Below are 23,470 nucleotides of genomic sequence, written 5' to 3'. Positions count from 1 at the left end.
CTGCATATGAGAAGCATCGTTGAGGAACGAAGAAAGCAAAAAGCAGACTTCTTGCGATAGCTCGCATGGCGTCGGCAAAAAAAAGAAAATCTGCATTTTGCAGAAGAAAAAAACGACGGCGAGAAGAAAATGGGGTGACGGCAATCATCCGAGAGCACCTCCTGGGCGACCTTGACGAAGAGGAGGATGTCATCTGCGGCGTGATGAAAAAGAGCTCCCCTCCAGTGAGCGAAAAAATTTGATTTTTTTTATTTTATTTTTTTGTAAAGGAAAGGGGGGCCAGGAAGAAGGGACAGGTAAGATGCCCGGTGAGTTACACCAGTGCAGCCAAACTGCTGTTTAATTGCGAGGCTACCGCTGTAAATAACCTGTTTACAGCTGAATCACTCCCTATAGAAAGGAGAGTACAACATATATTCGGATGTGGCATGGTGTGTTTGTGTGTTTGGGGAGCTGCAATGACCTGGAAAAAGGTTGTGAGGCGATAATGATGGACATAAGGGCGTGCACACACACCCTCAGTCGCCTGTTTGCGTCGTCTACCCGCCCACGACGACCGCCGACTACGTCACATGGTCTCTAAACACGAGGTCATAGCAACTCTGACCAAACGGATCCCTCGTGTTCATCATTTAAAGTATTAACCGAACCCCTTAATCTAACTGCAGGCGTTGCTTATTCCACAGGGAAGTTCACATTTAGAGGCGTATAAAATCATTACCAGTAAATTATCAACGCTTCATGAAATAATAACAGCACAGTCAGTTCAATCTGTTTGAAGATGGAAAGTGTTATCCACTATTAATGGAGACACTTTATAGCACTTTAGTACGTTTTGGGCAAAACAAACGCATGCTACTCAAATGTGGTTGTTGTGTGGCGGAGGACAGTATTCCAATTAAAATATCAAAATAATAGAAACGGTCAGACCGAATTGTAATCTGGGGGAACCACAGGGTGGCGGTTGCTTCCCAGTCAATGCGGTCCAGGCCAAGCAACCCTATAGTAACTAAAGCCTTCAGTATATATATATATATATTTTATGTACTCCTGGCTATAGAGTAAGCCCCCATACACCAATGTAAAGTCAGTCATGGGTTATTTGTGACACGTCAAAGGGTAGCTGATCGAAATTAAGAGTTTTTTTCCAGTATTGGTTTGAAATCCAAACACAATATGGTTCAATAATGATCTCCCATCAGCAGTTAAAAACTCCTGTTTTGTTGGCTTCTTTTCATATTCTGCACTGCATTGAAATTGTACAAATATGTATTGAAGAAAAAAATTAAAGTTCTATCTTCTGTCATTCTTATTCATGATGTTTGAGGAGGTTTTTGCTGCGTTATCATTGGAACTGAGATATGCTCTAGGAGCCCTCCTCCTCCTCTTCAGCCATCTTCACTAACTGCCGAGCAACTCACAGAAGAGTTTACTTTTCCATCTGGTCTTGATAGATCTGTGCAGATAGGCTATCATTTAAAAAACACACACAATACCAACACTATTCCTTTGGGATATATGGATGATCAAAAAGTATAGAAGAATAGACATCACGCGGTATCATTGGAACTGAAAAGTCATTATTTTGGTATCTTGACAACATCGACCTATGTAATGTCCTGAACAACGAAGAATGTGTACTAATTGATGAGGAAAATCAGCGTTCATTTCATCCTCATTCCTATGCCTAAAATCAGTTTCGAGAATATTCAGTATAAGAACATTTGTAAATTGTAGGCTCAACGCCGGTCAACATAAAAAACTAATTCTGTGAAATGTTCAATAAAACAGTACACCAATATATATACATATATATATTAGGGCTGTGAAACGATTAACATTTTTAATCGGGTTAATCACAGGTTTTTGGGGATTAATCATGATTAATCACATATTACCGATATTCTCGGTATATTTTGTGAGAACATAGAGATTTATGACAAAAGACGGATATATACATTTATACATTCTTCTATACAATGGTGATGCAACTCAGCAGTTATTTAGCAGTTTTCTTCCATCTGGAACATTAATACATCTTCATCCTAAACAGAATGTGTAACCCTCCTGTTACCTTTCGGGTCAATTTGACCCCATTCAATGTTTAATGTCGGTGTTCTTTGGGGTCAATTTGACCCCAGGCTGTTTTTCACTGTGTCAAACATATAAGAAATATCAACTTTTTTATATATTTAAAGGGCTATTTAGGTAGTCAACAAACAAACATAAAGTACCTCACACTTAAACTTGGGAAGCAATATTAATTCTAATAATTTTCTGGAGGTTTTAATTGCTGGGGTCAAATTGACGCCGAGGGTAAAATATGTTAGTAAATGTAAAGGTAACAGGAGGGTTAAACAGAACATTTTTCTCTTGTTTGTCAACCATGAACTCCACCATGATACAATCTAAAGGCCTCTAGTCTTCCTCTAGCAGCTGCTGAGGCAAACTGACTGTGTGGGTTTTCTTCATGAACTGGGCCGTGATGAAAGGGACGGCGGGGACACCGCTGCAAAGCTGAAACCTCACCGGCCCGGACACAGACAGGTGGACAGATTGACAAGTGACTTTTTTTTTGCTCGGTCCCGATGCGCGCACGGAGCTCTGTGGTGCGCGAGACGGAGATCGATAAGTGTTAACGCAACGCGAAGAGACAGAAATGACATGCTGCTGTGGAGATACGATCAACAACAGACGTTTAGTTTAATAAAAGAACAAAGACGTGCTCTAGAGAACATGTCAGGGGCGGGCCAATCTTTTAATGTCATGCGATCTACCGACACTACGCCGCGACCGACTGGCAGGTCGCGATCGACGTGTTGAGACCCTGATCTACAGGAAGTAAAAGTCGTAACAAGGTTTCCGGAGGTGAACCTGCGGAAGGATCATTACCGATGAACAGACCGTCTGCATGAGAGCGGACAGAGTTCAGATTGAAGTGGTGTATTGGAAGCTCATTTTGCAAGTGACTTTTTTTTCGTCCCGTCGACCAACAACAGACGGATTGGAAGCTCATTCTGCGCATGCGTTAAATGCGTAAAAAAAACAAAACTAGTTAAACCTGAAATTGGATTAACTGAGTTAACGCGTTATTTTTCACAGCACTAATATATATATATATGTATATGTATATATATATATGTATATATATAAACAGTTGGAATAAGTAGATGCTGCTGGATGGAGCCATGTTGAGTCAGAGTGCAGAGCAGAAGTCTTAAATCCTACATCATATTCCTCTGGAGTTTCACAAATGAGGGAATAGCCACAGATGGAGAAGTTGTGTATCTGTGTGTACGCATGTGTGTTTTTGGTCAGTAGATTAATAACCTCATGTGTATTCAGTGTGGATAGACCGATGTAGCCACAAGGTCAGAGGTGTACAACACATCACACACACCCGTTTGGTGAGGTGAGCAAACACATCAGCTCAAGTCCCTCAGGAAGGCAGTACCATGCCGCCGCATAGCAGCCCACCACTACTGCACACACGCAAGGCAAAGGTATACACCGAAAGTCAAACAACGGGCATATCGGAGAAATCTGTGGCCAATATGCGAATGAGGGAAACCGTGAAAATGGTAATCTCACCGGTCCCGTGGCCTCTAATGAGACACGGTGTCTTGCATAGCCAATCATGCCCGTCTCCCCGTTAATGGGGTCCAATGACACCTGTAGGACACCTCCGGCGATACAATGAGCCAGTGGCAGGAAGCTAAAAAGGAGTGGACAGCCAGCTCGACGCGGATCATCGCTGATCCGTTAGCCGGGAAATGACAAATGTCATGGTCTGGAAATGAAGACTCACCTGCAGTTCTGCTTTGTATGTCATTTGGTAGCAAAATGGAGATAGTAGAGAAGCGTATACGGAGAAAACAGTCTTCTTGAGCGACAGGCGTACAGGGCAAAGAGAGAAACCTATCAAAGTCTAATCTACGGTTAATTTCGTTGCATTGTCATGAGCGTAGGATTTATGATCCTGGAGGTTCATCAGACCAGCTAAATAGATCACTAATAGCTTGAGACGGATGCATGGGGATTTTGAAAGAGAAAATTAAGTGTTTGAAATGCATCAATTCGTGAAGATAGATCTTTTCATGATAGCAGCATGGCTGCAAATGCAAGCCCTGTATGTGTAAGCAGGCTCCATGCCAAAATTAGGCTGAATATTACAAGAATCGTCTAAAAAATGAGGTCTAACTAAACAAATGATGCTAATAAAGAGGTTGTCTGTGTAGAGGATCGCTGCTCCAAGATGAGCGCCCAACTGAAGGTGGATGTGTGTATTCAAAATGCTAAGTAGGCCCTGTATAGGCATATATGGTAATCATATGTGGCTCTAGTGTAAATCAAACCATTAACTCTCACAACTAACAGCAGTTAACAGGCACCATTGAACCCAATGAGACACATGAAGCACCGTCTTGGAGAATCTGCAGTATCTGGGGATTGTGTTTCTAAACAAGAGTTATTTTTAATATGGGGTTGAACATTTTTTCAGTCAAGCATGTGCTTTTCCACATCTCCAAAATCACTGTGTTAAAGCCTCGTGAAAGAAAAATAAATCCCGTTGGAATTACAAAGTACAAGCAATGAGTCTCGGCCAATGAAATGTCACATTTAGTATAGTGTAGCTTTCCCTTAATGGGAAATAAAAAACAAATGCCGCTTACTAACTGTGGAGGAAGACGAGAGGTAAAAGGAGCCATCACGGTCCCTTTTCCTCTGCTCTAGGTGAGGCGAGAGAAGTCTGTGTGTTTACTCCCTCCCACTCAACACCTTTGTTTCTTTTCATTCGGGTTCCTGTTTGGCACAAATAATCAATGCTGGCAGACACTGTGTGGATGTTTAGTCGTTTGTGAAACCTGATTCTTGTAGAGATCTTAACCTTGGAGAGGTGAAACAGAAACACACATAAAAAGCCAATGTGTTTTCCGGTGAACGGTGCATTAAACCGAGATCGGACTTGATAATGTTCCTGCTTTGTAACTCGTGTTGACTTATTATGCAAATCAATGATAGGCCTATAATCTGTGGAGAAATGATCTTTTGTGTATTATTAAATTATCAGCATGCAATCTGAATGCCATTATATATTAAGAACGCCATTAAAACTATTCACGGAAAGCATGGCCTTCCAGCATAATAAATGCATAATAACTGAAATGCCGTGCATTTTATATTCATTTTTCAGTACTTCCTTAAGTGCAAAGCATGCTGTTGAGACTAGCTGAGTTGCTGTGGATGTTTTGACAAACACTTCGGAAACATAAGATCCACTGAGACAAATGACCATGAAACTACTTGACTTTCTCAACACAATGGAAAACTCCACTTTTAAAATGTCCCAAGTTGATAGAAACATTAAGATGTTGCTCCTCTTCCTGGATGTCAAGGGCAAAAGACAATACTGACTGAATGATGTCATGAAAAACAATAGAGATAATTTTTTCCAAACTCAAAATTAAATATTTTCGCACAAATCCTTTAACACAAAATCAATGCATTTAACGCTGCAATGTGTTTCTTGACCAGCCTACACAGCAGCTAAACATATTCAGCAGCATGTTTAAACACCATGAAAGTAAATAAACCATTTCACCGACCATTGCCGTCTCTGGACTGAGCCGTTGAGTGAACCTGAAGCGTCTTCTCTCTGCTGTTTGCTTGTTCCAATGCATGAGAACCTTCCTGTCCCCTCAGGTGCTCCAAATCAGTGACACTGATTGACACGGTTTGCTGCTGCTGGTTCACTCTGGCAAATGTAGTTGTAAGAGACTAAATCCTCAGATACAGCTCAACACATTAGTGTAGAAGATATATAAGAAGAATATGATTATTGTATTGTCTGTTTGACACAAGGTAGAAGAGCCATTTCTCGCTGATATCTAACCATACTTACACAAACACTTTCGATACAACAGAGAGGTCAAAAGAAGGATTTCCCCACAACACTTGTCAGGTTTGCATTGCCGAGGAGACCCAGAGGCCGAGACATATAACGATGGTATTGAGCCCATGGTCGAGGGTCCCAGCCGATGACAAAGCCACAGTCCCGAAGGCGCGTTCACACCAAAAGTGTTGGGAATTATTCGCCCGAGTAGATCCCACGCAAAGTTAACGTCCAGACTTGAGTGGTTGTGTTAGAAGCACATTTTCGCTGGCCGTCGCATTTGACGCGAATTGAGCATTGTGAATATTCTCCGAGTTACGAATATTCTCCGAGTTCCGAATATTCTCTGAATTCCGAATATTCTGCAAGTTACGAATATTCGCAAGCTACGAATATTCGCGAGTTGCGAAAGCCAATCAGCGTTGAGCTACTCCGCCGTTGATGAATCTAATTGCTGCTCTAGCGGAGCCGGAAGAGACATTCAGACGTAGAGGTGAAACTCACCGAGCTGTGTGAACGTACGGGTGATGTCATGAATAAATATATATATATATATGATATTATTGTTATGAACCCAAACACGAGGACGTTGGATGTTCCAACGTTTGTTGGACGTCCTCAACAAGTATAAAGCAGAACTAGTGGTTAGTTCTTCATCGTGGATGAAGGAATATATAATGGTTGCCACGGAGATAAGCCCCGCCCCTTGCGCGAGTGTTGCAGAAAGCCACAAATGGTCAAGCGAGTAAACTCACGCATTTAAAGTGGCTTTAGGGGCCCTCAGCCATCTTCCCCATCCACTTCTTTACCTACTGCCGAGCAACTCACAGAAGAGTTTACTTTTCCATCTGGTCTTGGAAATCAGCTATCATAAAAAACACACACACACAATACCAACACTATTCCTTTGGGATGTATGGATGATCAAAGACTATATAAGACTAGACATCACATCTCAGGATAATCGTCGTTTGACCTCTTAGTCTTGGCATGTTTGGTTTGAAGTACTGAGAATAAATCATTAGTGAGGAAGGGAAGCAATTTCATGGAAGCTGCAGCTTCTCTGGGAATGGGGGCGAGGGAGTTGCTCAATCGATTGATCACCGCCTTTGAGGCTCAATTAATTATTTAACAGGATCTTTTAACGAGGTAAAGTGCTTTGACTAAAGGCCACGAAGCACGGCCATCAAGCTATGTATAGCTCGTCTGCCACGAAGAATAATGCATACTTAAATCAACTATATGCACGTTTTTTGAGTGCACAGATCGGCGCCTTTTGGACGTCACGGGTCAATCCTTGTACCTGAACATGTTTCATTAATCTTTGACCCCTAAGTGTGCCAATACAGCAGAGACATTAGCCAAGGGCAAAGCTGATCCTAAATATACTGTAGCTTGAGTGTCTATGTTTACATGTGCTTATGAACTGCATGTTTTTTTTAATGAATATATTAATCACCTGATCTGATGTGCAGAAAGGGTTGAGCCACACAAATACTTTCTAACCATAGCCTGTATTATTTAGTAGAGGTGAGTGGGCAATATCAAGGGAGTGAATGTGTGCAATGTTAATCCTCCAGCCTGAAGTCAATAACATAATAATAGTAGGCATGACTCCCTGATTACACACACACTGACCAACAATGGCACACAATATTCCATTCTTTTTTTTGGCCCTTGCTGTGCCTCACTTCTTTTACTCTTTCTGCTTTCCCTTTCTTCTGCAACCTCTCAATTCTTCATGTCTTCTTCTATGTTCTGGTCACATTTAAGCCGCATGGGTGGAGGCCATTCGAGAAAATGGACGCCAGACAAAACGAGGGAGCATTAGTGAAGAAGCGACGTAATTGCCCGACAACAAAAGGGGTTTGTGTTTGGCTTTAATGGTGCAGGGGGGCTTCTAAAGGGACATCATTTAGGCTTTTTCACCTCGATTCTCAGCATATAATTGCGAGAGACGGGCACAATATCTGTCTGCACAGAAGATTAGTCGGGAAGGCTGTGTACCCGGTGGTTGAATAAACGTTCAACCACCGGGTACAGCAGACATTGGGCTGTGGTTTAATTCATAAAAATAACAAGTGGGATTGCTGATGTTTTTCACACTATAACCTAATTACAAATATGCATGCTGGAAATGGCTATTAATTACTTTCAATAAAAGGGCAGCTAAGAAGTGATCTCCATTGAATAAAGAGACAGAGACGGACCTCAACTCAAAAAACAGAAGAGCTGAGCACTAAGGATGCTATGTCAAATACTTAGGACTATAAAATATAAATCCCCCGTCAACAAATACACACCCCAGTGTGTCTCTCTCTATCAAGGCCCAAGTAGAGAAATGTTTTTAGATACTGATCTCAAGTTTCCATTCGATCCAGGCACCACACACATGCCTCTCTTTAATGAGACCTCGCCGCCATCCTCAACACTCTGTCCTCTATACACCTTCTAAGTAGCCAATCAATCTCATGCCAACACAATGGTTCTTGCTCGACATCCAGTCCTGCTAAATCCATAAAAGGATGACGTAAAAGACACTGTCGGTATGCATGAGGGTCTGTATGGGGATATCTATGAAAGGCCAGAGGTCCCTTATTTCACTAACGGTGGATGTTTTTACCAGTTGATGACAATCTCACAGTCTGCAATTGACAATTCGCTAAGATTTATCCTGAATGTCAAACTGATTTTGCAGAAAGAACATTAAAAAGGTGAAATAAGAAGTTTCATTAAGATCACAGTGCCAACGTGAACCAGACAGAAGACAGGATATTTTGGAACAACACTGTTCCTGTAAAGCCGGATAGATCATCATTGACCGGTTCAGTCATCTAAAAGCTAAAGCAACACGTGTATACATTCAGTATACCTTCCTTAGCCTGTAGCTCGTGGAATATGCCTACTACCAACTATGCCATGGCCCTGTTGATGCTCCGCCCATCCTCCTCCTCTACCTCCATCTGTCTGATGGATCGTGGAGGTCTGGATCGTGGTCCATGCCGACTACCAACTATTCATACACTCTGTCAAACTCATTGAATGTGTTTTAACTCTAAATCTGTCCGTCTGGTCACATGACATCTATTGTTCTGTCCATCCTGGAGAGGGATCCTCCTCTGTTCCTCTCCTGAAGGTTTCTTCCCTTTTTTCCCCGTGAAGGGTTGTTTGGGAGTTTTTCCTGATCCGATGTGAGGTTTTGGGACAGGGATGTCTATGTGTACAGATTGTAAAGCACTCTGAGGCAAATTTGGAATTTGTGAGAATGGGCTATACTAAATAATCTGAATTAAATTGAATATCTTATATATGCTAACGCAAGTAAATTATAACATGCTCTGCGAATGTTAGCTGCACTGTTTTTTAGGTGTAAAAGTAACGATTGAGACGTATGTCTCTTCTATATCTCCTGGTAATGACTATAAACTAGTTTGAAATCCACACAGCCATCCTGGAAATGCATGAGAGTCTATAGCGCACAACCAAATGAGTTGTCAGACCCTGTAAGGAGCTGTCCGATGCCATACTACGATTGGGTAGACGGGGTTCCGGGTACGGGACGAAGGGCCTGTTTCTCTGAATATGAACATGAAGAGGGATAAACAGGGAATGGCAGAAATGTGTTAGCTCCTTTCATCACTGACACATGAAGAGGGTTCTGGAGGATGATGAACAGTGTGACTTTGAAAGCAGCAAGATACAACCAGCATCAGGCATGCACACGCTCCAAGAAACCTACTGCGGAGAAAGACCATGAGGAGGTCCAAACACACACACACAACAGGAGATCTTTCTTCTACAACATCAGTTTCACATGAACACAACAGAGACACTCTTCTTTCATTCTCAAAATACAGCACAAGGGTTTGAGTAATCTCGGTAGTATGGAAAGTATTTGTTGGTTATCAGCTGAAAATCCACAATCATTGAAATACTAAGCAAATATATTGTCGTGACGTACTACATTTGGATTTAACGGTTGGTCAAACAAGCAATTTATACTTTGGATTCTTGTAAACTTGAGTGTTGAAAATAAATGGATATAAAAGAATGTAATTCATTTGAAAAAATACATTTAAAAATGAAAATAATCATATGTGGCAACCGTTTATTGCAACAAATGGGAATTGTCATTTACTTGTTTCATACTAACACTCAGCATCTGGTTTCAAACATTTCATCAGACCAATGCAACCAGCACATGAGCTCCATGTGGTCAGAGCGGATACCGTCAATCTTATACTTCCAACTTCCTTTACTTCCCTCTCCCCACCCACGTCGCCACAACAGTGAATTCAGGTAATTGAACAGGGGACAGCAGCGAGCAGGTTCAACGAAGAGATTAGATATGAGAGAAGAGCCCGTCTGCACAATTACAGCTTTAATTAAAGCCAGGAAGGATGCCCCCGGACAATAAATGTAAAGGTTATCTTCCTCCCGGACAAACAAGAGAAAAAAAGAATCACGGCATCCAGCATATGGCTGGTCTTGCCACCATGTGTCTGTGTACATGATCAACTCCAGAGATACAGCGAGTAAACTTAAGAAGATACGTTGTTAGGTGACGTTTCCAATGACTTAAACTCAGTTTAAAGAACATTTTAAAGTGATACATCCAAGTTCGCCTAAACATTGTATTAACTCACGTTAATACTCTATATAAAGCTCAAGATACTGACCTTGATATCGAAAAGTAAACCTACAATCAGACGCTCGCAGACTGAAATTCAAAGTGATCGGCAAAAAAAGAAGATGGTGGAGCCAAAGACTCCGCGGTCTGCAAACATATACGTGGCAAGAAGGGAACAAGGGCCATGCACTCAAATGGAGGACCACCACCATTGACTTATACTAATGTTATTATCTGATTCTTCAATTTAGACCCATCATAACAAGGCTAAAGAAAAATCCATTAGCAATATGTCTCGGTTAAAAATCGGAAAATATTTGGTGATAGCAAGCCTGCTCTCAACTTTGATAGAAACGCCTAATCATAAATCGTAATGCTAATGTGTATAAGTTAGAATCTGAATTAAAGATCCAGGACTTGACTGCTGTGAGGATTAATGCTTCAGAAAACCGTGCTGATAACAGAAAACTGATAATTAATTTTCTCTCCTCTGATCAGGAGACTAAACACTTCAGTTCTACATGGCGCCATAATTACGTCCTGGAAGGAATCAACAAGATTCAAGAACATATTTCCATGTCGACGTCTCCTGCTCTGTGAAGTGGTCCTCCTGGAGCCAGTTCTTCACTTCTTCCTAACATCACGAGCAGGAACGCTAATCATAAATTATTCAGTGGTTTAAATTGAGGGCAAGTTTGCTCCTAAAAATAAATATTGTCTACAATCTTCAGTTTAATGATTTTTTTCAATACATACTTTAAAGTAATACTTTCTCAAATAATTTAAAATGCATACCATATTCATCCAATTTTCATTTCCAAGCGTCTCAACCAATCCACGACAACAAGTTCACAAAATACGAACAGAACACCACAGCACAATCGACACGACAATGACACATTGTTGTCTGCAGACTGACGAGACAGTCATTTTTTCAGTATTTATTAATTTAAGGAGGTGATAAATTAGAAATCATCAGATCATCAGTGTATCAACTTACAACTTGTTTGCAACGTAATCACGCTGTCCCGACCCAGAGCACTGTCGCAGAAGGGTAGCATCCATGAAATCCCGTCCATGAAATCCCGTCTGTCTGTCTGTCTGTCTCATGAATATTCATCCTTGGCCAGGTGGGGAGCCACAATCTAATCAAATGTCAAATCCCTTTCGAGTATTCAGACATGGCGTCGGTCATTTCATGCTCAAGCGTGGTCAACCATTTCACACAATCATGGAGGAGGATGGAGGGATTGGAGTGTGTTTGTGGGCATACAGTGGGTACGGAGAGTATTCAGACCCTTTTACATTGTTCACTCTTTGTTTCATTGCAGCCATTTACTTAAATCAAAAAAGTTCATTTTATTTCTCACCCTGTGATATTTCAGTTTTTCTTTTTTAATAAATTTGCAAACATTTCTACATGTCTGTATTTTTCTGTCCAGATGGGGTGCTGAGTGAACATTAATGAGAAATAAAATGAACTTTTTTGATTTTAGCAAATGGCTGCAATGAAACAAAGAGTGAAACATGTAGAGGGGTCTGAATACTTTCCGTACCGACTGTATGTATCCATGTGAGGGAGAGCACACAACCAGCTCCTCCCTCACGAGGTCCAATCACTCAAAACTACCATATTTTATGTATGAGGGATGGGTGACTGAAAAAAAAAGCTCATATACAGTATGTTACATATCTGATAAGATGCCAAAAAGAAAGAGAAGGTGGACAGAACGTTGGAAAGGCTATAATGCACGCGATGACCCCCCCCCCCCCCCATTCAACTCAATACATGTGCTTATGTTGCAAACAGCCTCAAAAGCGGAGTCTTAAATCTTTACGACAGGCGCCCTCATAAACATCGCCGTAAATAAATGTCTCCGGGCGGAGGCTCGCCGGCTGCTTGGACGCGGTCTTTATTAAGGAGGCGCCCGAACCCACGAAATAAAAAAGTACTACTCTTGAATTTTCAATTTTCATGAAATTCCAATTCGATGTGACATTTGGAAACCCTTTTAAAGGAGAGAAGTCAGATGATGAGAGTCTATGAACAATTTTTCAAATGTGCAAAATAATAATTGTGAAAGTTAAACACAACACTCATCAACAATTAAACCTTGAGTGTGTATGTATTGGGGTATATGTGCACATATATGTTAATATGTGTGCAGGTTTTTGCATGTCTACCCGTATTTACATATATATATATTTAAAATATTTTTTGTCTGAGTACCTTTGTATACGTACAATGTGTACATATTTTCCTTTGCATGTGCATATCTCGAAAAACAATAAAAGATTTGATCACAAAAAAAAAAAGAAACCTTCACCCAAAGTAATCCGAATCCAACATTTGAAGTTGGATCCCAATAAGACAATATACAAAGCAGTTTGCTCAAAAGCTTTCAAAACACATTTTACATGGGACACCGACACCGCAATCCAAACCATCAGCTGGCTCCAATCCCCAAAAGTGTCTTCTTCGTCTTCATAAAGCCACGTCGTTCTCACGGTAATGAACCCACACAAGCCGTACAAAGTCGATCATTACATGGTTGGTCTCCACAGCTTGTAGTACACTGAGTAGATGCGACCTCAAGTCCCCTTTGTTTGCCCCCTGCCAGCAATTTGCAAGAACGAGGGAGAGTCCGGCCAAGCGTGTCGCCGAGTCGGGGGCGAATGCCATCCGCCCTCACATAAATAAGCTCATTAATGAAAGCGGCTTCCGTGCTGTCTCACATTCCATCAAAATGCAAAGTGCTGATTCAGATGTACCCTCGAGGGCGCCCTCCATATTCCACTTAATTATTGCTTCAAGTTTAGTGCCCTTTCTCCTCCCCCCCATTCTTTCACTTTGCGCCGTCTTTCCCTTTCCCAAACTCTGCAGAGCAACATAAACCGGGACCCATTTTTTTCCCAGTTGCACCCCTTTCATTTATTTATTAAAACAGTAGCAGAGCGAAAGAGATATTCTAACGGGTTCACGAGGGACTTTTCTGTCAAGACTAAAATGAACGTATGGAGAGAGGTGACAGGTGTCCCTGTGCTGCAATATAAATCACAGTATAATCCCATAATCTCTCACCAACAGATGACAAGGTTGGCCTAGTAGTTCACAGCGTCATTATTATGTTATATCTTATTTTAGTTATTTAGTAAATCCTTATGTTGCATCATTACTATGATGAATTCTTATATTTCACTCATACCCTCATCCCTCTGCCCATCCCGTTTTATTTCATAGCAGGTAAAGAGACATCATGGTTTTACTAAATTTGTAAAAAATGTGATTATACATAAAAAGAAGAATAAAGAATGAATAAAGATCAAGCTTTTAATCATCTATTTGTGCATGTTTTTTAATTGCCACGCACCAATCACCAAGCCATATTCCTTGTATGTGCCAACATAGTTTCTGGTTCTGGTTGTACGGTGCATTCAGTGTCGTTTCTTTGCAGAATTAAATATGCATTTTGTGTATTATTCATAATACGCATTCACATTGAGAATATTCACTGACAGCGCAACTGTTAAACATTGTGGGCGAGGGCACATGGCTTTTAGAGACGTCTTTTTTTTGCTGAAACAAGTGTTTAATTATTGCAAGTAAGTAGAGCAGAAAGAGACGTGAAGGGCTGAAAGGGTTCTTCCAAATATACCACGCGTTCACCACCATCAACATAAGCTCCTCCCCCTTCTCGTTCCCGTTGCTTTGTCAGCTAGTAGGAAGGCGAAAACAAACGAGTGAGGGAAATAAACAACCCTTTTTTCCTGCCATGCAAAAGAAAAACAATTTGGCAAAGACAGGGCCCACTTGGTTGAGGGATCTTGTCAACAAAAAACCCCAAAAAACTATTTCCCGTCACCTAACCATTTACACAAAGTGCTACGAGCTACACTTCAATCTCAAGCTCAACGTTAGCAAGAAATAAAAATAAGCAAGCTGCTCTTTATAATGAAACATTACTTATAATGTGTTGTTACCAAGCAAGTTCTAACAAATACAAAGTGAAAACATATTACTTTGGTGTGAAGCATCATCCCAAGGGAGTTTTTTATGTTGTCAAATTATCTTCTTTGAGCCATTGAACAACCATTCCACATGTGGCAGGTTGAACACTATTTTTGTGTGATAATAAAATCCAATTAGTAGGAAAATAAGAAAGCACAGCACTTTCCCAAATGGCCAGTGTTAAATCAGAATCAGGTGAATTTCTACATAGGTTTTTTACATTACCTTCCATGTCATTTAGCAGACGCTTTTATCCAAAGCGACTTACAATAAGGTTTTCACATATACATTTTGTATTACGCAAAGGACAGTATAATGAATTTATTGTCAAGATGCTCGTCCCGGTCACGTGACACGTTACCCCAAAAAATGTATTAAACAGTAAACATGTCTAGAAATCTACATCTTTGCAGAGCTTGTTTGAAAAGAGGAGACACAAGAAGAGCATATGGCTTCAAAGAAAAAGAAAGCTGCATATAAAAGACAATATCAATGAGTCCCACTTAAAATACGTGTTTAGCGCTGCAGGTGATTCTCATGCGCTCTGCATAATGGGACGATAATTCAACCTAAAGGCGAGTTGTATTTTTTATGTATATTATTTTTGTTTTCATGCACATTGTATCATTTTATTTTGTCATATTTTTTCGCCTATACACCTTGAAGGTCGGTCCATGATAATATTGTCTGACACCAAACCGGTCCTTGCCGTAAAAAAAAGGTTGTGGACCGCTAATCTAAACGGACCATAGGTAGATAGCCCCGGTTCTGTGGATTAAGTGTAGTTTGCCAAGGTGTCGTTCACCTTCTTCTGGGAAATGCTGCCATTTGATACCATGAATGATAATTATAATTTGACCTTGATGATACGAGTTAGATACAGCTCAAAAAAAGCTGTGGGTAGATACCGTCATGAACAGAAAGATAAGGCATAGTTGAACTCCTCAAGTTTTTATTACATTTAAATGGAGATATTTGTAATTGTTTTTCAGCACGGTGCTAAAAATAATTGAACGATAATATGAGTAAATTCAAATTCAGATTCCTGTAAATGTAAATTCAGGTCACGTAAATCCTGGCTGATTGCGTTCCTAATCAGCCTCGTGTAACAGAAGATGACTCAATCGTCGTCCTCTACGCTTCCACCGAGCCCAAACAAATGTCGTTAAAACTTGGATCTCGGAGTTGAATGTGATTTTAACAGTTTGGTTCATAAAAGCAGTCGTGGAATAATCAAAAAATATCTCACACACACACACGGATAGAAAAACAATCTCGATCTGGGCCGACAGAGCATTTGAGGGTTAGCCTCCCCGGTCATGAATTATTCCACGTCCACGCCTCCCTTAGTACCTGGAGTTGGCTCTGCTGAGACAGAGTCAAGGGGCTTTGACTGACAAAGCCTTTGATCCCACAACAGCCACGCGCTCTATGATCAGCGTCTCTCCGAAGGAGGGCATACCAAGGCTCTCTTGACACGTTCTCCCAGTGAGCTCCCTCGCTTTTTTACTCCTGGCATCTCTCGTTCTCTCTATCCATCTCTTTGAACTCTGGGTATCCTCGGGGTTTTGCGGTCGCCCACCTCACAACACTAGCTTCTTCTTAGATTGTGTGTCAATTAAACAGAGACCTTTGAAATTAGAACTCGGGAGGGAACAAAATACTAAGCCGCGTACCAAGTTACCATGAATAAACTGCGTCGCTGTACTACACGACATTGGTCAGAACGGAGCACATGGTTCATTCTTAGATGGGTTATGAACTCAATAATCTTATATTTTAAACTCAATTCTCAACGTTATGATCGCCTGGAACAATTACGAGAGACCGGGCTGTCCATTTCTTTACGGCTTTCCCTGAATACAGCAGACGTGCGTACACGTGAGTCTTGTTTATTTTTTAATCTAGAATAAATACCAGCAGAGTTTTGGTGAACATGATGGAACAGCAGTGGGCGTGGCTGTAGTTGGCCCGGCTTCAATATTTCTCCTTGATAGCATGTAGGTAATAATATTATACAATGAGCTGAGAGCACTTGGTTTTGTTTCGTTTTTCTTCACTTGCATTTTAGCCCATAGGGGGGATAGAAAGCCAATGATTGAGTGTGTGGGAACATTTTGTAATTTAAGAGCATTTATCTTAACCAAACAAACTGGAAATGGTCCCAAAACACCCAAAACCATGTTACAATGAAAGAATAAAAAAACTGAAAAGAAACCCAGGACGTATCTGTTTTTGCTCCTCAAACCGCTCGTTCACACTCAATAATCCATCTCTAATCTCATCTGTGAATTATTTGGATTCTCTCAATGCAATCACGAGTTATTAGTGTGCCAGTGGTTACCCAAGTCATTATCCTCTTGGAGTATCATACATCCCACCAGGATAACATGAGGACAGTGTCCAACGAAACGCAAGCAATAAACATCACACAAGTTTGATAAAGTATTACGACCAGGAGAAAAGCTCATGTATAAATAAAATATGATGACATACTGTAGAGGTGTTGGTGTTGGATACATGGGATTTCGAGTGATGCAATGTTGGCAGTTATAAAGCTTGTACTCTTAGAAATATCAGTAAAAACACTACTGTACACCCTTAATGTCCAGAATAGTTACTTATGAATACAATACATACCAGTGCAGTAAAAGTGTATGCCTATTTGGGCCACACACATTAGATTCCAACAAAGACATGGATAATTGTAATTTACCAACAACAACAACTGTCTGATCTGTCTCTATACAGAAAGCTAAATTGTTCAATACCCACTGATGTGGAATGCTGATAAGTCCTTCAACATCGAGCAAAAACTTCTCATTTTCTTTCAAGACGAGTGCCATCTCTTGCGGACGAGGACGGACAAGGATCGTCCATGTGGCCACGGAGTTTCAACAGCTGTGGTCTGACCAACGTTAGCATACAAGCAAACAAGTAAAGTCATGATAGGAGCAGTGTGTTGTAGCTGGTAAGCTAGTAGTAGGACAGTAAAGCCTTTTATCAAAGAAGACATTCATAAACATTTCCTCATTATGCTAATCAGTCTCCTATGGTTCCCTCCAGGGCCCTATAGTTCCCACCAGGGTCCTATGGTTCCCTCCAGGGCCCTATGGTTCCCACCAGGGTCCTATGGTTCCCACCAGGGTCCTATGGTTCCCTCCAGGGCCCTATAGTTCCCACCAGGGTCCTATGGTTCCCACCAGGGTCCTATGGTTCCCTCCAGGACCCTATGGTTCCCACCAGGGTCCTATGGTTCCCTCCAGGGCCCTATGGTTCCCACCAGGGTCCTATGGTTTCCTCCAGGGCCCTATGGTTCCCACCAGGGTCCTATGGTTCCCTCCAGGGCCCTATGTTTCCCACCAGTGTCCTATGGTTCCCACCAGGGTCCTATGGTTTCCTCCAGGGCCCTATGGTTCCCACCAGGGTCCTATGGTTCCCTCCAGGGCCCTATGGTTCCCACCAGGGTCCTATGGTTCCCACCAGGGTCCTATGGTTCCCTCCAGGGCCCTATGGTTCCCACCAGGGTCCTATGGTTTCCTCCAGGGCCCTATGGTTCCCACCAGGGTCCTATGGTTCCCACCAGGGTCCTATGGTTTCCTACAGGGCCCTATGGTTCCCACCAGGGTCCTATGGTTTCCTCCAGGGCCCTATGTTTCCCACCAGTGTCCTATGGTTCCCACCAGGGTCCTATGGTTCCCTCCAGGGCCCTATGTTTCCCACCAGGGTCCTATGATTCCCACCAGGGACCTCTGGTTTCCTCCAGGGCCCTATGGTTCCCACCAGGGCCCTATGGTTTCCTCCAGGGTCCTATGGTTTCCTCCAGGGTCCTATAGTTCCCTCCAGGGTCCTATGGTTTCCTCCAGGGTCCTATGGTTTCCTCCAGGGTCCTATAGTTCCCTCCAGGGCCCTATGGTTTCCTCCAGGGTCCTATGGTTTCCTCCAGGGTCCTATAGTTCCCTCCAGGGTCCTATGCTTTCCTCCAGGACCCTTTGATTCCCTTCAGGGTCCTATGCTTTCCTCCAGGACCCTTTGATTCCCTTCAGGGTCCTATGGTTTCCTCCAGGACCCTATGGTTCCCACCAGGGCCCTATGGTTCCCTCCAGGGCCCTGGTGGCGCCCACCACAGTCTCACCACCACACATTATATTCCCCAAAGAAAACTTGACTATACCCAAGCTTGACGATGGCGACAGGACTACATGCCACTGAACTAGTACCCATATTTAGTTGTCTTTCTCAGTAATATAATTTTTTTTCTGGTGGTGTTTTTAAGAACAACAAACAGGGATTCTACATTAATTTAAATCTGCATCGTACCAGACTATCAATACATGAAATACATAATAACTGTCCCCTACATGTCCTTTGTTTAGCTGTTTAACATTGGGTTTTGCTTACTTAAAAAAATGCTTTCCTAGTATGCTCATGAACACATTTCATCATGTGTTTACATGTTTAGGCTGTACTGAATGGCGTAAAGTTTTATTAAAAACGTTAACATTCAAAATTCAACATTCAAATGACGCATAGCCTCTTTTTTCCCTTCTGTTTAAACCCAATTTTACAGCACAGTTACAGAGGGCTATTCCAAGACATCCAAGGCTGCGTTCAAAAGCATTAACTGAAGCTTTCAAATATATTTAAAGAAAAGAAGATTGCATTTGTTACAGCCCTTGATCATTTGGCAAACATTGTGTAAATGAAAGGGTCTAACTTTGCAAAGATGTAATTGCTTCATCCTCGCATACAATTTCATATCCATCTCCAGTACATGTGGGTTTTAACGTCTGCTTTGTGTTTCTTGCAGCCTTGAACTTGTTTTCATTCTCTGGAGGAGACTCAAAGCCTCTTTATTGTCGTCTCTCCTGTAGGTGCTGCTGCTTTACAAAGAAACATGGAGTTATAATAAGCAACGCTTCCAGCAATAAGTGACAGATATCACACACGTTTTGTTTTTTTGCGGGTGAAGCTTAAATTGAGTTAGTTTCAGTGGCCAAAAACATTTTTTTTAAAGTCTTTAAATTTGAAAAAAAGAGAAACGGGTTTGTCTGGTTGTGTCGTGTTTTTCGTGGAACAATCTTCCACAACATGTAATCTGTGTTTTCGAGTCCACACGGCTCTACGTTGAATTGCCATTTTTTGACATTGGTACTTCTTTTAACAGATAAAAGACACATTTGTATTTGTATTTCCTGGAACCAGCGAGTAGAAAACTTTTTAGCTACTTCAGGCAATCAACTTATTTTTTAAGTGAAATGAAGAGGTGTCCGATGACTCTCCATTTCAACTTTACCAATCAGCCATGGAAACAGGGCGTCCGACATCAGTTCAATACAACGTGCAGTGACACGTCACATTCAGCTGTGATGTAATGCGAATACAACAGATATTTAAATAGCTTTAACCTGTTTTTTGGGCCGGCGGTGACAGTGACAGTCCTAATGCACCGAGAACATCGAGCTAATCCCGTATTTTCATTCGCTATCTAAAGACTTGCCACACATGAGCCGGAAATGATGGGCTCAATTTGCAAATGAGGAAGGGTCAATTACAGTGTAACACAGCCTCCCGGTGGAGTTGTTATGTTTATATTACCCGGGTGGATGTTGTCTAATTGTACTCCTCTACACCCAGTATTTGCAAAGCAGTGTTTAAACTTTCTCTTTGGAGGGGACCATTTTGGGGGGTTTTACCCTCAGGGAAAGTTGAGTGACTATAATACACGTGTGTGCATTTCTGTGCATGTGTGTGTCCTTTAGGGACGGCTACCAGAACCAGGTATTAAAAACAGGCACAAAGTGATTTAAGACTGGAGTTTATAAAACTCTGTTTTGGTGTAATTTATTATCAGCTACTCCGAGTACGTGTACACACACACACACACACACAGACAGACACATGACAGGAGGAAGGACACAGGACATGAGGAAGGACACAGCACAGGAGGAAGGACACAGGACAGGAGGATGAATAAAGGACAGGAGGAGGGACACAGGACAGGAGGAAGGACACATGACAGGAGGAAGGACACAGGACAGGAGGAAGGACACAGGACAGGAGGAAGGACACATGAGAGGAAGGACACAGGAGAGGAAGAAGGACACAGGACAGGAGGAAGGACACATGAGAGGAAGGACACAGGAGAGGAAGAAGGACACAGGACAGGAGGAAGGACACGAGAGGAAGGACACAGGAGAGGAAGAAGGACGCAGGACAGGATGAAGTACACCGGACAGGAAGGACACAAGACAGGAAGAAGGACACGGGACAGGAGGAAGGACATAGGAAAGGAGGAAGGACACGGGACAGGAGGAAGGACATAGGAAAGGAGGAAGGACACGGGACAGGAGGGAGGACAGGAGGAATATCATCCCGTTCTGAATTTTAAATAATGTCTATTATTATCAAAAGGCTCTTATTTAGTAATGAGAAATGATAACCGATGAAACCAAACGGACCAGGATCGAGAAGAGCAGGAGTATCGAGATACTTCTAACGACGCCCATTCCTCGTGTCCATAGATGTACCCAGACAAGAGCATCTAAAAAAAAGTCTTCCTTTTGGATTCCGAAGTGAAGCAGCTACATCAAAGAAAAAGAGATTTTGTTAAAATGATTCAGAGAAACCGACGAAGAGGGTCGGGGTAGAAGACGAGGCGGAGGTAGAGGGAGCACCGGTTGCTCTGCGGACTTGAGAGAGCGAAACCAATTAGCTCGTAAAAGAGGAAGTGGATGAAAACAAGGCCGAGGTGGCGTCATCAGGTCGGCCCGCGGCGTGAAGGCTAAGTCATGGTGCTGGAGACCCAGAGGCGTGGAGGACGAGGACCGCGCTCCTCGTCCGTCGCCCTCGACACATGTTTTCATGAAAATGACACCCAGAGTAACAACGTCTCCGCCTCGTGACACCCCAAGGAACCTCTGCTTTAATGATGTTCTGATTCAAGATGTTTCTATTGATTTAAGACGGATGTTTGAATTGCTTTAGTATGGAGGTTTGATTTATTTAAGATGGATGTTTGAATTGATTTGAGATGGATGTTTGAATTGATTTGAGATGGATGTTTTAATTGATTTAAGATGGATGTTTCTATTGATTTAAGATGGATGTTTGAATTGATTTAAGATGGATGTTTGAATTGATTTAAGATGGATATTTGAATTGATTTGAGATGGATGTTTGAATTGATTTAAGATGGATGTTTCTATTGATTTAAGATGGATGTTTGAATTTAATTAAGATGGATGTTTCTATTGATAACAGATGGATGTTTGAATTGATTTAAGATGGATGATGAATTGATTTAAGATGGATGTTTGAATTATTAAAATGGATGTTTTATTTATTTAAGATGGATGTTTGAATTGTTTTAAGATGGAAATAAATTTGAATTGATCTAAGATGGATGTTTAAAATTGTTTTAAGATGGATGTTTGAATTGTTTTAAGATGGAAATAAATTTGAATTGATCTAAGATGGATGTTTAAAATTGTTTTAAGATGGATGTTTTAATTGTTTTAAGAGGTCATAGTCAATTCCCACTTTTCCATTTTTTTCTCGTTTCACTCGAGATGAGATAATAGAAATGAGGCCACAGTGATGGAAACTAGCCTTAAAACATGTGCTGAGACACGGATGGAAGAAGACACTAAACACTCCTTTATACGTCGTGCTTACATGGAATCCCTCTTCTGAATGGTGGACATGTATATCTATATATCAGCCATTAAACAACATCATAACGATGAGCTCTAGTATAGATGACCCTGTAGATTTTCTCGTGTGATCATAAAGAACAAGAGATTAAAATGCACATCTGTGTGGCAGTAAATTGTGTTGAGAGATGCACTTTGCTATCGTGAACCAATTATACATAAATGGAGATGTCAGCCGATAAGGAAGAAGCCATTACACTCAACATAATTGATTTTTTTTTTTCTCGTGTCATTTTGAGTTGGAAAAAATAAATAATTGCTCAACATGTCAAGTTGGATCTATGACGGTACCTCAGCTCTGGCAGCGAGAAGCATACTATACCAGGAAAAAATTAAATAAATAAAATCCGCCTTTGGCACAAGAGTTGTGCACATGCTGTGTGTGTGATCGATGTGCGCTTGTGTGTGTGTGTGCTTTGTGCAGTCGTCTGGAGAGAGAGGTGAGGAGACACACAACACCTGTCGAGGCCGGTGTGAGGAGGCCGAGTGAAAGGCCTGGAAAATATGCAAGGTCGAGAAACTACAGCGGGGGAAACCACCGACAGAGACGGAGAGTTACTATGGCAACAATATGTATTCAAGCCACGCAGTCAAAGATACATAAAAACAGCTGTGAGATGACAAAATGATATTAAAAATCTCTAAAATAACTACTGACTTACTGTTGGTGTTGCACCTTTAAAATTAACTGTTCAGAAACACGTAGTTTTTCTGTTTTCCAACTTTTATTTCACAAGTTCCCGTTTAAAACAAGCATACGTTGTGTTGTCTTCAGCTTACTGCACCTCGCCCTTCACACACCCCTCTCTTAAAGAGACAGCGCTCCCTCTCTTAAAGAGACAGTGCCCCTCTCTTAAAGAGACAGCGCTCCCCTCTCTGTCAACTTGTTAGTTTTTCTAAATGTGCTGCTTTTCTAAAAGTCCACGCTGCCTACTAAGCGAGAGGTTAATGTGCTCCTCTGCTTGTTGAACTGTTTTATTGGATGAAATATGGGACAGCAAGAAAAACTTTTTTAACTCACTGGGAAAGAGGCAACCTTTAAAAGATTTACGCGGGACGTGTCTGTGGCAGACGTATCATGTATTATTTCAAATGGAATGAAGAACTTTTATATCGGCTGGTGGGAATCAATTATTAAGGAAACTTAAACATTTCCTTCAACTCCATCTTCTCCCTGCCGTCCCTTCATCTGTACGACGGAGGACAAGTGGCAATGGGGACTC

The 23,470-nt window shown here is 41.6% G+C and overlaps 1 protein-coding gene across 8 annotated transcripts in view; it reads right to left on the bottom strand.

Moving 5' to 3' along the window:
• nrxn2b (neurexin 2b) overlaps window positions 1–23,470 on the bottom strand; it is an 856,499-nt gene that overhangs the window by 789,928 nt on the left and 43,101 nt on the right. For 6 of the 8 annotated variants that reach the window (XM_056442208.1, XM_056442207.1, XM_056442213.1 and 3 more), the window contains exon 1: window positions 13,072–13,165. The exons of 1 other annotated variant lie outside the window; for it this stretch is intronic. The gene's annotated coding sequence lies outside the window, so the exon portion shown is untranslated. Of the gene's footprint in view, window positions 1–11,523; window positions 11,865–13,071; window positions 13,166–23,470 lie in introns of those variants that run through there. One more of the 8 variants, XM_056442209.1, reaches the window with a different exon arrangement.

This window comes from Pseudoliparis swirei, chromosome 21, assembly GCF_029220125.1.
Source record: "Pseudoliparis swirei isolate HS2019 ecotype Mariana Trench chromosome 21, NWPU_hadal_v1, whole genome shotgun sequence".
In the NCBI taxonomy this organism is placed as follows: domain Eukaryota; kingdom Metazoa; phylum Chordata; class Actinopteri; order Perciformes; family Liparidae; genus Pseudoliparis; species Pseudoliparis swirei.
Note: the sequence above shows the minus strand (reverse complement) of the source record. Positions and strands in the feature narration are given on the sequence as shown.